Here is a 16,502-nt window from a genome sequence, read left to right on the forward strand (position 1 = left end):
CAACTGGGGGAAAAGGAGATTTTTCTAATAAATCATTACTTAAAATATAAATGAAGGTATATTCATTTAACAAAGGCATGTGTTTACGTAAAATTATCAAATTTCTGGAACCTGGCTAGGAAGTCATTATCTATATTATCTTAAGATTTATATTTCTCTGTCTCTCTCTCCTTTTCATTCTCAACTAAATTATATTATACTGGCAAATTAGAAATGAGAATGTTTAATGTACCTTAACTAACTTCATTTTGGGAAGGACAGAAAGCATGAAAGAAAAGATTTGCAAAAAAAAAGTACTTTACACAGCACTGAACAAACAAAACCCATGGAGGTTTGTCCTGTGTATATGAGAGTGGGTAGGTGTGGTACTGGCAATTGCACCCATGACCTTTGCACTGAGCTATATCCCTAGATCCTTCTTATTTTTCATGTTGAGAGACAATCTCAGGAGTTGCCAAGTTGCCAGAGGCCTCCCTCTTAAAGATTTTTAGGGGAACAAGAAAAAAAGTCTGAATTGAGGGAAAAATTAATAACAGAATAAAAGGTATCTAAGAAAAGATGCATCTCTTCTTTTTGGATTAAACTTCATCTCCTTAAAAAGAGGCAAATACATAAAGCCAACAGCAACAAATATGATGGAGTTTTGCATTTGTCTCCTTCCCTTATAACTATAACTACTGCTCCGCCCCACCTGCAGTATCACCTGAGAGAATTTTGTTACTTGTTATGAGAGATTTTTCTTTCTTCTGGAACATATTTGGAAGTTTCCAAAAATAATTTCCAGCCAATTTATATACCTGTAGATTCTTTAATTCAAAACAGCATTGCTTTATGGGATTTTGGGGGCTCTACTGCCAATGGATAGTACCTCTCTGCTTGTAAATGTTAGTAGCTTTCAAGTTGAGATTTAAATTACTAACTCATGATGCATTTATTGGATTTATCTGCATTAAAAAAACATGATATTAGGCCCCATATCTCCTCTATACTTAAAGGCGTATCTGTTCAGTCCATTTCAATGCTCTAGTTTATTTGATAAAAGTAAATGTCATACACACACAAAAAAAATGATTAGAGTAATACCAAAGGGGACAAGGACCAGGCTTTTAAATATCTTTAGTCCCACTGTTTCTAAAGAAAAAAATCAGTGAGTTTATGAGGGTCCCCAGTTGTGAGAGAAAATAATAGGCTACATAAGAAAAAACCAGATAAATAGAGAAAACTGATGTACACAAATCAGCAAGGCTGATGTGATCTGAATCACGGTTTAGTCAATGTGTGGAAAGCAAGACTCTGACAACTGAGTCTCAGAGAACTGGATCTCTTTTATTTTCTCTCTCTCTCTGTCTCTATCTCTCTCTCTGTCTCTCTGTCTCTCTCTGTGTCTCTGTCTCTGTCTCTCTGTCTCTGTCTCTCTGTGTCTCTGTCTATCTCTCTCTGTCTCTCTGTCTCTTTGTCTCTGTGTCTGTCTCTCTCTCTGTCTCTCTCTCTGTCTCTGTCTCTCTGTCTCTGTCTGTCTCTGTTTCTCTCTCTGTCTCTCTGTCTGTCTCTCTGTCTCTGTCTCTCTCTGTCTGTCTCTCTGTCTCTCTCTATCTCTCTGTCTCTGTCTCTGTCTCTCTGTCTGTCTGTCTCTCTCTCTCTCTCTCCTTTCCTTCCTCCTTCCCTCTCTCTCTTACTCTCTCACTTTCATTTTTCTGCCCGTACTGGAGATTGACCCCAGAGCGCTCACACTGAGCTATCTCCACATGATCCCTTTTATTATTTCTTTCTTTATTTATTTTTGGGACAGATTTTCATTAAATCTCTAAGTTGCCCAGACTGGGTTTGAATTTACGGTTCCTCCTACCTCGGCATTTCAAATTGTTGGAATTACAGGCTTGCCACTATCTTGCACAGCTTCACCTTCTTAAATTATTTTTAAGGATGACTGGAAATTATAGAGTGATCAATTTCAACATCTCTATTCATGACTTCTAAATACCTAGAACAATCCATGAAATTACACAAAGGTCATAAGAAGCCAAAAGTATTGGACTAAATTGATGCCCATCCTCTAAAGAGAGTACAAGAAGCAACAGAAAGAGCCTACCTTTGTTTCAAAATTGGTGGTTATTCCTTCCCACATGGCACACACTGAGAAAGTGGGGTGTCAAGTGTTTCTCATCCTATGGTAAGACTAATCTGTTAATGTAAGCAACCTTCTCAAGGCATAAATCTGCATTATGATCTGGGTTGTATTTCATTTAGCTAAGTCTTGGAAACCAATCACTACATGTGATTACTAATGACTGATAAAATGAGACAATACTCACAAAATCTGTAAATCTTTCTTAAATTAAGTAGGATTTTTTGTTTTGTTTTGTTTTGTTTTGCTTTGGTGCCAGGGTGGAATATGACCTTGCGCTTACCAGGCAGATGCTTATGCCACTGGACTAGATTTCTGGCCCTAGTCAAATGTTTTTGACCAATTAAAGTATGATAACATTAAAGCTAGAATAAATTTATAGGGATAAGAAAACTGAGTGATACATAGAAACAAAAAGCCACCCACTAATGCATAATGGGGAAATGAAATGGGGTGAACTAAATACTAGTTAGTAACTGTACACTGCGGGAAAAAGTCAATGTGATTATGCAACTTAGTGTGGTATAAAATTCTTCCTTCATAGTACCCATTAGTACTATTATCTGTTTTAAATGGTACAAACAAATCAGGAGGATTCAGAGAGGCCTATCGAAATTTATTAAAACCATGAAAGTCTTACAGAGTACACTGAAAAATTAAATATTCAGATGGATTTTTTTAAGTTAGCAGTTATAGTTCTTGATGAGTTCTTTATATTCTTGAAAATCAGTCCCCCTTTGATATAAGCAAATGTTTGTGATAAGGCTATTCTTAATCCAGATTTTTCTGTAGCACAGAGGTTGTGTGGGCCCACACAATACTCTTGAGAGCCCACGATGGTGACTGAATTCTTATAGGAAGTAAAGATCTTCCCTGGATACTGCTAGTCAGAAATGAGATCAGCTCCTGCTCCACTAATCTGTGGTAGACCCTACAGGGCTCTTGAATTATGAGCAACTTTCTTGTCAACCTTTCCTCCTCACTCCTCCTGCCTGGATGGCATACTGTCTATTCCTGTTTGTACTTTTCCAACTCCTTACCATTTACTCATGCTCCTGTATATAGATCCCTCTAACATCAGTTTATTTCAGGAATCAAACCCTTGCCGGGGATTTAGCTCAGCTGTATAAGCACCTGCCCGGCGAGTACAAGATGTGAGTTCAATCCCCAGTACCAAAAAAAAAAAAAAAAAAAAAAAAAGAATCAAACCTTTTTTCCAAATTTATTTCTGAATTATCTCCCTCTCAATAGTTCAGGGCTCTTTCTATCTGCCTTTCTTTGAGTGTTTTACTGTCTTTAGTATCTTTCCTCAGTTTTCTCTGATTGCATCATATCACTTTGGGTGATTAGTAGATGAAATTGAAGTTGAAAATTTCTAGGACCAAAGAGAAAAATGTGTTTGCTAAGTGAAAGAAGGACGAAAATTAGGACTGGTGGGTTGTGGAAGACAGAATTCATCTCCAAACAGTTGCAAAATTCCAAAATAAATTCAGAGAAACACAACAGAGCATAAGGATTAGTACACATTATGCTAACATAATGTCTTTCTTCCTCCTCACGCGTAGATAAAAGCCAAAATCAATCTGTGAATACAGGTATTGAGATAGGAGTTTACACAGCATCAGGCCAACTTCAAAGTCATACAAAAACAATGATTTTTAAAAGATACCTATTATCTATTAAACAGTTTTTCAACTCTGAAAAATATCTATGGTTCCCTTTGACACTGCTGCAATTCTAATAATAAAGGGTCTCAGAGACTTTTATAAACAGATTAAGCTTCATAAAGGCTTTTTAAGATAAAATGGCAGATCATGACACTTTAAAGCTGGAGGAAGCCAGGAGATCATGTGGGGAAGCTGAGAAGAAAGGAAGTTAAATTGTATTTCCACAGTCAGGACTGGGACATCTTCCGTAATATCATATTTCCTTCCTTCCTACCAATCCAAACATATGTTCATGTTAAATATCTACCATGGTTTCATCTCTGGACTAGCTGAAATGTTTCATAGTCAGAAGACAGGAGTGTCTATAATCAGCCTACCCAGCTGCTGCTTTAAAATTGAACACTAATGTGTGGTGTGTGTGTGTGTGTGTGTGTGTGTGTGTGTGTGTGCACGTGCGCTTTGAACTGAATAATATCGAAACATGTCAGTGGACTTTCCTATTCTTCATAACAAGAAACTGAAGGCAATGCTTTTTCTTTTTATGCAATTGGGAAATTATAATGTGGTGATGTTGTAACTTACCGTAACAGCCTAAAGTTTAAGACGGAAATGACGAGGAAAGCTGTGCTCTGCTTATCACAAAACACGTGCTGTTTCACCAGCTCTGTTGCTAGAGCTCTCTGGGTTTCTCAAAACCCATCATCATGTCTTACCTTCAGTTTCCTCATTCAAAAAACAAGGAGGCTGAACTAATTGTTATTACTCATTCTCTACTGAGAATAGCAATACTCTCCAATTCTAAGGTAACCTTTGCCAGTTTTTTCCAACTTAGAATCCTAAGCATTTGGGAATAGTTCATTCTGCATATCTATGTAGAGAACTGATAAATTCAGTAGTTCCTAAAGTCTCAGCATATTAGCTCTATGTGCTTAAAGACCTAAGATCTAATGAGTAATCTCAGAAATAAATGCAAATCTGGATATTCAGTGCAGCAATATCCATGGAGACATACTTTTGACTTTATCAATTCCTGATATTTTCAAAATGCAGAGAGATGTTTTGATAGGCAACTTATCAGAACCAGTGAGACGGGTGCAAATGGTTTTCCCCCCATCAGACCAACCTGTCGTACTTGTGCTTGTCACGTGCTCACTGTAGATTCTCCGCAGAGAAGCTGTGTGATGACTCCTGCCTTTGAGGTGCCTACAGGGGATGTTCTGTCCCAGACAGGCCAATAGTTTACAAACAATAAGTTATGTCTATCTACTGTTTTTTTTTTTCTTCCCGGAATCATTTTATTCCACAAGAGTAAATTCAAGACAAGTGAGCTACATTAAGGGATAAAATATATAGTATTCGCTCACCTCGCAAGACTGGCGGTTCATGGTGCTGTGTATTTCTTTAAAGATTCTCATAGCTCTATTTTTCCTTCTTCTACTTGGGTATATGCCTCTGGGGCTCTAGTTGGCAAACTAATTTGTCTTTTTCAGGGGAGAGTGGTACTGAGGACTGAACCTAGAGTCTTGTGGATGCACAGCCCCTACCACTGTGCTACATCCCAATCCTGTCTTTTCTTTAACAGACACCAAAAAAGAGTATGCTTATTTGTGCCAAGCATTGTAGTTTATGTTTGTTATCTAGGAGTTTGAAAGGCTGAGGCAGGAGAATTGCAAGTTCAAACCCATCCTGGGCAATTTAGTGATTTAGTAAAATTCTTTTTGAAGAAAAAAATAAAGACTACAGATATAGCTCAGTGCTAAACCCCTGGGGGGAAAAGTATGATTATTTGCTTAGATTTCCCTCATTTTAATAAATTGTAGCAGATAAATGATATATTTATCTTTAAGAAAGCTATATTCTTGTAACTGATGGCAATGAATTTCTGAACTTTGAAGATGACATACTTGGTAATCCCACATCGCTTTGTACCTATGAAAACTGAGAAAAACAACACCCTTGCATGATGGCAGAATAAATTATTTAATATATAAAAATTTTAAAGCATAAATGTATAAAAAGACATACCTCAATCACTATTTTTTCAAAGTATTTATGGATAAATGTACCTACAGAGACAAAAATATAGCTCAGTGGTAGAGTGCTTGCCTAGCATACGCAAGACTCTAGATTCAAGCCCCAATACTGCAAAACAACAACAAAAACTATCTACATATGTGTATAGAACATGTTGGGAAACACATTCAAATATTTACTTAAATTCATTTAAAATTAGCAGATATGCTTTATTCTTGTGTTCAAAAGGAATGACCTGTGCTGCACCTTGAGACCATAATGCTAAACGAAATAAATCTGCCACATAAATTGAAATATCACTTAGTTTCTCTTATATGAAAAATCCAAAGTATTAAGAGCAAAATAAAAGCCAGATAATAGGAAATAAAGAGGCAGATTTTTACAAAAGAGAACAGGACCAAGAGATGGAGGGGAGGGGTGGGAAGGGATGAAAAAAGAATTAAGATGTTTTATGCACATGTGCCAATTCCCTACATGAATGTACTTATTATGTACTGCAGAGATGCACCAATAAAAATCAAACATTTTAAAAAAGAGTAACTGGTTTTATTCTGTGGAAGTCACTTTCTAGTTTTATATTTACAGTCTACAGGTACAGTATATAACATGGTATTTATCTAGTGAGTCCTGTGTCCACAATTAATAACCATCCCGATGCAAAGCTTCTTACCTTAAGGGACCTTCACAGCCTCCTATGAAAGGGAGAATTACTCACTTGCCAGGTACTGATCCCTTACCGCCCCCTATAGTACGACTTTTCTACTGAGTTAAGCTTGCTATAAGTAAAAAATAAAAACACAGATCAACAACCATCTGTACCACCCAAAGCTTCATTTGGAGGATTTTTTAAAGCCACAACAGAATAGTGAAAAAGGCATTCTTGCATAATTCTTCTGGAATTATGGAGCAGTCATTACAGTCTATTCAGGAAAAACATGTGCTAAGAGCATATACAATGCTCCCATGTTTTGAGTCAGAAATTCCACTTCTGAAACTCAGTGCTAGAGAAGTAATCCTAACATGGAAAAATTTTCTTACATAAAGTTGCTCTTCACGATGTTATTTAAATGGCGAAAAGTTACATATAATCCAAGTAGGTAAATGTTTAAATATACCACAGAATATTGCATAACCATTTAAAAATCAAGCTCACAGACTATGTAATAACATGGCAAATTGTCCTACTGTCCTTAAGCAAACAGCAGAATAAACTACAGAAAAACACTGCCTGCAAAATACCAACATGTTCACCTTTTCTTAGGTGAGCTAACTATCTATGAGGTCCCCACGCCCATGCTTCTCTTTCCTTTTCTGTACTTTCCAAAAGTTTTCAGAGAGTGTGCTAATTTGTGTGAGGAAAAAGTAATGAGTGTAAAATTCATAAAATGATAGTTCTACCTTCAAATTAAATATGGCACATTCTAATGAAATCCAATTTATGTTCCTGAGTGAGTAATGGGTTTTGTAAGTTATAATTACTACCAAGTCAGCTAGCAACATAAAAACTGCAAAAGGACAAAGACCAGAGTGGATTTATCAGTTCTTCGTACAGGGTCAAAACAGAAATAAACATTAAGAATATCTAGAAAGGAAATACCACTTGGGAAGTCTAAAAGGGTAAATATAATTATTAGTATAGTTGTCCTGTCTACCTGCTTCAAAATTCAACTCCTCAAGTCAGTTTATTATCAAAATTGAATGGACAGAAGCAACCTAATATCAAAATTGCCTAAAATAGAGTTTAGTAGATTTTATTAACATCATCCAGGCAAACAGTACTTTAAAAAGCTAATTATGCTCAGTTTATTTTTGTTATAAGTAATTATACAGTTTGAACTATTTTCTTACTGTGATTTGAAATCAAATGCAAAACTAAGAATAATCCATTAATGAAAATGACAAACAGTAAGTCACAGATATTTTAGAACTGAAAGAAACCCCTTTGTTTCACAGATGAGAAATAAAGTGAAATACTTGTCTGAGGGCCCAGATAGCTGGTGTGGAAGCCCGAGGCCAGCTCAGTGTGATGCTCTGAGTTCAGAGAGCAGGGTGCCATTCACTTACAGTGGAGTTCGGGCGTCCTGCCAGCCTTCTCACAGCCTGCAATCTGGCAGACAGTCTTTCTTTGGTCTCATGACTCCCACCTAGCACCAACAGCTCATTAATACAAAGAGAAGAAAAGACTACTTTTTTGGTGTCGACTCTGTGTCAGGTACTTTGTACACAGAATGACAGAATGCAACTGCATTTTGTTGCCACTGTAAAAAGTAAATTAATGATTTCCTTTTAGTACTTGAAAAAACTAAGACCCCAAGACTTTAAATTGATCAAGATTTAGCTTGTGCTGTGATCTTTAAATGGTGTATTGGTCAGGATTCTTCAGAAAAACTGAACTGATAGGAGATACATCTCTTGACAGATAAGATAGATAGATAGATAGATAGATAGATAGATAGATAGATAGATAGATAGATATGGGGTATGGTATACAAATTATAGTGAATATTAAGCATTTAAACACTGAGTACAGTGGAAGATGTGTTGCCATTAATCACTCTCAAAACATTCCCCCTCCCTCTGAAGACAACCGTCCCACTAATTTTGGCACTTTCTGAAGCCATTCTGCACTTTCTCTTTTGCATTATCATTAGTTGTGCTGTCATGCTGCCTTGAGGTAGTGAATCAACTCCAACACTTACCTTTCATAGTTATTTTGACTTTTGGGAATAGCCAGAAATTTCCTGTGCCAGAACCATAAATGAAGTGGGCAAGGGCATACCATAATATATTTTTATGAGCCTGCCTTTCAGTTGGATGGCACTTGGAAGCAGCATTCATCACATTTTTTCATCATATCTTGTAAAGACTTTCACAGAATAGGACTTCCAGAACTGCTTCTGAATGTGGCAAAAATTACAAGGTAGGTGTGTTTGAAGTGAAGAGGGCTTTTTTTTTTATAACCAGGAATTGCATTCATGACCTTGCACTTGCCAGACAGGATGAAGGGTATTTTGAGGGGTCTGTGGCAATGTGTGTTTTACTGTGATAGAATTTTTAAATTTAAACATTCAACGTGTATTTTAACCAACATTGATAAATGTAGATATAGATAAATACAGAGACATGATAAGTAATTGGCTCACATGGCTATGGAGGCTGACAAATCTTAAAAGCTATAGCTAGCAAGCAGGAGCACCAGACAGGCCACTGTGTAGGTTCCATCTGAATGCTGGCTACTTGGAGATACAGGAAGGAGTAATATTTCAGTTTGAAGGCTGTCGAGGAGAGTTCTTGCTACTTCAGGGATCAGTCAACTAAATGCAGCCCACCAACATTAGGAATATCAATCTACTTTGCTCAGTCTGTTGATTAAATGTTAATCTCACCCAGAAACACCCTTGCAGACATACCCAAATGCCCATCAATCAATGAATGGATAAAAAGGATACAGTTAGGCTGGGAATGTAGCTTGGCAGTACAAGCGACCTGCCTGGCAAGTGTAAGGTCCTGAGTTTGATTCCTGGTACCAAAAGCAAAAACGATATGGTCTTTATACAATGGAGTAGTACTCAGCCATAAAGGATAAACTAGAGACTTTTGTGGGTAAATGGATGCATCTCAAGACCATACACACAAGTGATATAAATCAGACACACGTGTAAACATTGTATTGTCTCCCTAGTGTAAGAAGGTGAAAGAGTAAATAAGATCCAAAATGTAAAATAGATACTGTAAAAAAGAAAGAAACTGTTCAAAAGGAATGAAAAACTAGGAGGAGTGGAAGGAGAAAACAAGGAAGGAAAAGCAAAATATAATTAAGGTAGTAATACTCTAATAGTTATGATAGTTATACTACTACTTTCTCTTAGTTCATTGAAAAGAAAGGTTTGTGCTAATATTGCTTGGATAATTAAATGCCTATATCTTGAACTTTGAGTAATTAATTTAAAGATAACAGTGCACAATATATTAACCATTGTTACTCTCCTATTATTTTGTTTTGAAATTCTGTGTTTTTTTATCCTTAAAATAAAAATTTTTAAAAGTAGAGGAGGGGGCAGATTGTGAAGAATAGGTTAAAACAAATTTCCTCCATCGTGTTAATATAGCTCAGTGTGAAGGCTCTGGGTTCAATCTCGGTACTGAAAAAATAAAAAAGTTTCAGCCTTCAGAACAAAGAATCGGCCTAAATAGTGAATAAAACAATCAAATCCATGTAAATTACTAAGCAGAGCTGACTCACAATACCTGCCCAATAAATGTCAGTTCTTGATAATAAGTGTAAATTCCAGCTATACTGCCTACTAGCTGTATAATCTCAGGAAATTAAAATTTTTGTGACTCAGTTGTCTTTTTTTGTATATAGAGAAACATTTATTCATGTATTAATTTAATTTGTTTTCTCTGATTAAGTCATTTTTTTCTATTTTGCTTATTTTTCTGCAGCTAAAGTATATACGTGTAGAGCTCTCCACCATGAAATGACGATCTTAGAGATTATATTCACTAATTTTCTTGTTCACCTACTTTAAGGAAATCTATGTGTTCCATATGCTTGCTTGCATTTTACATCAACTGGTTCTTTTCTCCCCATTTGGCCTCTCAACCACTTGGCCTTGATTAAACAATCAAGTGGTTGTTTAATCCAGATAGCTGAGGAGCAAACTGAGCTGATCCTTCCAAACAATGTATGGTCAAACAGCTGAGACCAACAGGTAACGGAAGAGAGAACCGCACATCATGAGGTCACCATGTGAGGAGATGACAGCTAATGACTACATATGCAGCATTACCAGATCTCGCCAGGCTTAAACCATTGCTTCTGCCCACTACTACCATGAACACAGTCAGAATGCCATCCTCTTCACACTCAGCTTTAATTCTCAGAGTTTCATCTGGGCCTTTTTGAGCAGATGTTACTCAAAGTCCACAGAGAATTCCGTAATCTCCTAAACCTTCTGGATTTTTTTCACAGTGATCAAGATCAGAAATTCAGCATGTCAATACTACAACCCTGCACTGGCTTCCTGATTTCAAAAACAACTCCACTCTCTCTGCAACTCTCTAAAGTATTTTCCTTACCATCTGGAGCCCTTCAGGAGTTACTTCCTTGAGGTCAAGACAAGACTGTTTATGTTTGTGCTGGCTTCGATCTTCTGATGGCCAGAGTCTTCAGGGATCATTATCAGTAACATCAGCGAGAACACCAAATTCAGTCTTCATATCAACCAGCATACAGTTCCAGGGCAACCAGGATTTCTCCAGTGTTCTGAAAATAGCTTGTGTAGCATGACTTATGATTTGCATGTCAGTTTGGCTCATAACAAATTTAGCAAAGAAAAGTTTTGCAGTAATTAGCTGTTCCTCAGACCACTGCAAATCATTACTAGCATCATGCTTCAAAAATAGCTCCACTTTAGGTGGGTAAAACTTAAATCTTTCCTTCACACTAGGATTCCTTTTGAGAAACGAACCTGTTGATGTTATTCTGCAAACCCATTCAACTGGAATCATTTCACACTGGGGTGAAATGAAACTCACCTCTCCACATTTTCTGGAGAAATTAGTTTTGATACGTTTCCTCTAACAAGTGAAACATACAACTGGTAGTTGGAGACTGCAGCTTTTCTTCTGGGCGTTCATTCTGGCAGCATTTCCTGTTGTCAGCTGATCCTTCGACTGCAGAAGGACTTTTTGTGGATTATCTAACAATTCATAGACTTCTTTCACTTTACCCTCATAGAGTTTTTTGCCAGTATTCAATATCTCTGTTGTTACCAGGATCCTGAGCAGGCTGGAGCAGTGATCGTGCTAAAAAGAGAGCTCAGTTGTCATTTTTGTAAAATGGGAATATTAGTAGTATTATCTCATAAAGATTCTCGTCAGAATTAGGTAATGATGAAAAGTGATTATGACTGGAAGATAAAAAAACACTTGTTAGTATTTCCCTCTATTTTCTTCTCTGCCTACCCAGTCCTCTAATTTATCATGCTAGATTTTCAGGTCAAAGATTATTTCAAAATTATATAAATTAATCTCCAACTTTAGCAAGAACTCTTAACAGAATACTATGAAGTACCAATAAATTCATATGAGAAAATTTTATATTTTTGATAACCATGTAAGAGTCAAGTTTGAAGAAGCGCAAAGCTGATTACATGAAATAGCTAAGACACAAGATATCTGGCACAGAGAAAAGATGAATTGAAGAGCATGAGAGCTGGCCTGATTTTCAATGAAAAGGAGTGTTAAAAAATGTTCCCACTGACTCTAACCAAGAGGGAGAGGACCACGGCCAGGACTTACACAACGGAGCACGCATCCCAGTGAAACTTCATGTGGAGTTGAGGGGTTAGCTGTGTCTCTGGTTATATTTGTTACTCTCCTGCATGCACAGCATCTAGGGCACCTACTAAGAGGAATTGTTATGCAGCTGCTTGGCAAATGAAGGAGAAGGAGGTAAAATTGGACATTTATACTGAAAGATTCTAAGGTTTGATCCTTTAGATGGAGGCTTATATCTATGGGGATATCTATGGGAGCTGTAGAAACAGGACCTTAAGGCACCAACTAACAAAGCTCAATGCTAAAAAGTATAAAGGATAGACACCCTGTTTTTGCACAGGACACCAAACTGCACTGAGGCCCTACATCCTGTGGAGAATACAGCCCACCCTTGACTCCTTAGCGATTATAGCGATATACAGAGCACAGATAAATTGCCTAGACCTGAAAAGCTGCCTGCTCACTAGTGTCATCATGGCACAGCGGAGGTGAGGATATTTCCATCCAAGATGGCATATGTGGAGTGGAGCCTTTGTAAGAGATCAGAGTTAGCTAATTTTTGCTAGGGAATGAGTAACTGTAAATGCATCAATAATCCTATACAAGCAAAAGGGAAACAAATAAGCAAATTTAATCTTATAAATGGAAGTAGGACTCTCCATAGGCAAATTGATGGAGCCTAGGGATATTCAATTTGCACTGAGACAACAGATTGTAGCTCATTATTTTAAAACAACTTTCTAGAATTAACACAATAAAAAAATTGTTAAAACCCTGTCACTGAGCATACCTCAATCAGAGACTGAGAGACCACAATTCATGCATACATTGAAGAAATGTAGGCCGAATGACCTGCATGAGTTATAGAATCTTTTCCAACTAGACTGTTCTTTGTCTTGTAAATGTACAGCCAGGGGAATCCAAGGCTAAATTGTTTTAACATGGAAAGGCAACCAAAAACATAACTCCTATATAAACTTGAGCAATTGTTTAAAAGAACAAAACATATAATCAGTATAATCAGAATAAAATCACATTTTTACAGACAGTGAACATACAAGAGAAGGCTCACCTTCCAGCCCCCTAAATATTTAGTGGACAACTGAAATGTTTAATAAAGATCACATTATTCCACATGGATCTGCTGGATAAATGACCCCTGAAGCCTCAAAAAACTGTTAAGGTAGAAAATTCCCCAAGAAGTAATTTTTACATTGCCACCTGCTGGCTACTGTTATAAGTGACAGCAACATTAGTACAAGCTCAAATCCTAATCAAGTTCTAACTGGAAGAATGTAGGAATCAAATAGATTCACTAAGAACTCATAAGCCAGTATCAGAATAGCTGTACAAGGGTCCTGAGAATCCATTCAGTTACACATTAAGTATGAGGTGCCCTATATGAACTTGACTTCTAAAAGAAAGATCTAATCTATGTTGGCCCTGAGCATTGATCACCATTATTACAATCGCTTTATTGATGCCACAGTCTTCTCTCCCTGCTGACTTCCTGAAGGTAGTTAAATAAGTTAAAATATACATTTTCAGGACCCATGAAACAGCAAACATCAATAAATATTTTTTGAAATTATGTTTTGGAATGAGAAGATATTCTGAAAGTTATCAGTACAGATCTGAGAAAGATCTCTTAAGTATCAAAACATGTTCAAAGGTATTCTTGAATGAAAAACTTAACTTTCTTATGTCCCTCAGGGTAATAATGGTGTCTGCCTCTTGGCTGTTGAGAGGATTTAGTGAGTAATGATCTGCAAAGTGCTAGAAGAAAGTCTGGTCTGGAGTATGCATGATGCTAGTATTGACTAATATTATCAACATAGGAAAACAAAAGGGTATTCTGAAGTGAATGCTTTTGAAATTTGACAAGTAAGGCCATTTCGTATAAACTATCACTATTAATGTTCAGTGATTAAAAGTATATTACTTCAGTGGTAGAACAGTAATATTTTAGCATCTGGAAGATCCAACTTGTGTTTCATATAGTTCAAGGAACCAGACCCTAAACACATTCAGTGATCTTTCCACTGAATCTGCTATTTCTCCATCTGGCTTTAATCAAATGTCCAGCTTCATAGTCTCCTCTTCCCCCAGCTCCTGCCCCATTCTCCCTTCCACACAGCACGCCCTGCCTCAGGTACGATTACTCTCTCCCAGAATGCACTTTTACAGCTCTTTTGACTTTACCTGTGACAGCCTTGCTTTGTGTGCCTTATTTCTGTGTCAAACTGATTAAACAGCTTTACAAGTGTCCTTCGAGGTCCAGGTCTACTGCCATAGCTCTTCCCTAGTAAAGCCTTTTCCTACCCACCCCAGCCAAAATTAGCCACTTCCTCTGGGTTTCCAGAGCTATCTTTACACTTACAAAAGCAAAGGCTATGAATTCTAGTTACCTAGTTTTAATCCCAACTATGCCACTTACTAGTAATGTAGTTCTTGCTCTGTCAGAAGGGACTAACAATGAGCTCTGGCTCATTTATTCAAACATTTGACAAAGAGTTTTTAACTGTCTACCAGAAGCTCTTATAGCACCTGGAGATACATAGTGAAGAGAACAATGTTCTTACTCTCACAAGTCTGCATGGAATGGGAGAATCAAGCAGTTAAAACCAAATATAATCACATATTATTATTCTAAGTAGAGCAGAGAAAGACAGAGTGGTAAAAGAGCTGGTGGCTTTTTTAAAAAGAGGGGCATCAGCCAAAGTATGTCAGAGGAAGTGACGTCTGCTCAGAGAGACCACAATTCATGCATACATTGAAGAAATGTAGGCCGAATAACCTGCATGAGTTATAGAATCTTCCCTTCTAAGGGAAGTGAGGGAGGAGGCTATGCAGAAACCTAAAAGAAATCTGTTCTTCAGACAAAGAACTGCTGTCTAGAATGTATCCAGAATATACACAGAACTCAAAAAACTCAGACCCCACAAAATTAAAGACCCAATCCAAAAATGAGTATCTGAAATAAAGACACTTCACAGATGAGGTAGAAATGGCGAGACTTCCAGGCAGAGTGGTAAGCACCAGAGAAGCAGCCTCTCTGAGATTTGGTGTTCAAACACTGAATAAAACAATGCAAAGAAGAGAAGAAGGAGGGAAGTAGGTCCCTAAGATCTGAAGTGAGAACTGAAACTCATGAGCAGAGCAAAGAGTGAAATTTCAGCAAAGAAGGAGGACGCAGGTGGTGCTTTCTTCTTGAGCCCAGACTCATTATGCGGCAGGGACAGTTCAAAACTGCAGGCCCACAGCAACTGCTAGTGACACCAGAGGCTGGCAATCCCAGAGGACTCCATGGAGAAGCAAACAAGTGAAGCAGTGTGGATGATGTAGTGGACTCTGTCTGGTGAGTTGTCCCAGACAGAAATTCCACAAAATAGGGCAAGTAAATGGGAGCCATCTTGGAGTAGAAATCAACAGAGCTCAGGACCCTGAGTGGCTGCTGGCTCCACCTAGTGGCTCCCAGAGGCAGGGTCAGACTGCCACGTTCAGGTCAGCAGGAGATCAGGAAGTCCAGTTCATACAGGCAAGGAGCCAAACTCAAGCCAGCAGGAGACACATGGACTACTGCAGGATGAGCAAATTTGGTTTCAGCCTCACAGTCAGAAACCAGCCTGAACTTCAACAGAACTATAGGGGCAGGTTCGATGGGATTACCCTCTCCCCTGCCTTAAAGCCATGGCTGGCTCGGTGTTATTAATGAACTCAGATCTGGACTCTGTCTGTGATTTTGTCTACCAGTGGCAGCAGAAGTGAAATATTTTTTCTTTTGTTTTCACCTCTCTCTCTCTCCCTCCCTCCCTCCCTGCCTCTTTCCTTCCCTCTCTCTCCCTGTGTATATATATATATATATATATATGGCTGGTACTGGTTTTTATTTTTGTTGGTTATTCCCCAATTTTGTTCTTATTTTTATATGAATTTGAACATGGTTTTGAGCTTTTCTGTTGTTGTTCTATTCTATTCTTGTTTTTATTTCTGCCTTCTCCCTTCCCCCACCTTCTACATCAGTTTCCCAAAGTTTGCAAGATCTTTCTTTGTTCTCCAGTCTTCCTTCTGACCTCTTCTTTTTGTTCTGTTTCTCTATTTTTCCTGCAGCCCCTTTTAAATTTTCTCCCTGAGATTAAAATTGCAATAGTGAATGCCTATTTACTGCATACCATGTTGTTTGTTTAGATTAGATATAGCCACAAATCTAGTTAATACAGTTAAAAATGGCAAATTAGTAGTTACCTCAATTTGTCATTTTCTAGGTCATGTTTAATGCTATTCTTATTACTTATCATGCCACCTTACCTACAGTGACATAATTGTTCAAACCAGCTGTTTTTCCTGATCTACCAAGGCTGAGACTGCCTAGGGGTCATAAAAAATACTAT

The 16,502-nt window shown here is 37.6% G+C and overlaps 1 protein-coding gene and 1 pseudogene across 1 annotated transcript in view; both read right to left on the minus strand.

Moving 5' to 3' along the window:
• The window catches only part of Wif1 (WNT inhibitory factor 1), a 79,511-nt gene that overhangs the window by 47,552 nt on the left and 15,457 nt on the right, over positions 1 to 16,502 (minus strand). The gene's annotated exons all lie outside the window — the stretch shown is intronic.
• LOC106028936 (bifunctional phosphoribosylaminoimidazole carboxylase/phosphoribosylaminoimidazole succinocarboxamide synthetase-like) lies at positions 10,235 to 12,584 on the minus strand (annotated as a pseudogene).

The sequence above is a fragment of the Cavia porcellus genome, unplaced genomic scaffold, assembly GCF_034190915.1.
Source record: "Cavia porcellus strain 051 isolate PalLab524CR breed Dunkin Hartley unplaced genomic scaffold, mCavPor4.1 scaffold_8, whole genome shotgun sequence".
In the NCBI taxonomy this organism is placed as follows: domain Eukaryota; kingdom Metazoa; phylum Chordata; class Mammalia; order Rodentia; family Caviidae; genus Cavia; species Cavia porcellus.